Below are 782 nucleotides of genomic sequence, written 5' to 3'. Positions count from 1 at the left end.
AGACAATGTGAGAGATAAATAATGCCTAGCTTGTTTTTAAAACCAGAGGGATCCATATTACTCCAACAACCTACTGACAAATTATACATAGCAGATCAAGAAATATATGACTAGGTAAGGTTTATCAAAGAACAATTGGTCTTTGCCCAAGATTTGTCTACATGACACACAATAATTAAAAGTTCCAGACTGGTGGAACTAAACTTCTTGGATGTTTAACAGACATACTTTGAGGCCTATAATGATTTGGTCAGAGGGACATAAAGGACAGTTTTTGTTCCTTGCCCTCCTAGGTCGACTAGTTCCAGGAGACTATGAGCATCTCTCAAAATGTCCTGTAATTGTGGTGGGTCACCTGTCCTCTTGATCAAGCAGGCCGAGGAGACCCTACCTGATGGTCTTGAATCAGTGTCCAGTCTACAAAGAGGAGTGTCAACACAGAGGAAACATTTCCTCTATTCTTCCAAGCAAAGCCAACCATGGTCAAGCAGGTACTATGACTTATCTTCACATAGGTGGAACTGGTAAAAGAAAGGACCCAGGGGCTCCTCCCCAGCCCATGTGACTCCTGAGGAACAGATCTTCAAACGACCTTAAGAGTAAAAATAAATTGGTTTATTTGGGCCAACTATATGGCCTCAAACACCCAAAAGGAAAGTATTACCAAAGATTAAAGGGGCCAATATAATTTCTTAAGAGTCCATATGTATAGTTAAAAGCTACATAACAAGCAACAATGCCAGATAAGAGATACCTTCTTTTGAGTTGTTGGCCAGGGTAGC

Source organism: Nannospalax galili, unplaced genomic scaffold, assembly GCF_000622305.1.
Source record: "Nannospalax galili isolate Female #2095 unplaced genomic scaffold, S.galili_v1.0 scaffold415, whole genome shotgun sequence".
NCBI classification, from domain to species: Eukaryota; Metazoa; Chordata; class Mammalia; order Rodentia; family Spalacidae; genus Nannospalax; species Nannospalax galili.
Note: the sequence above shows the minus strand (reverse complement) of the source record.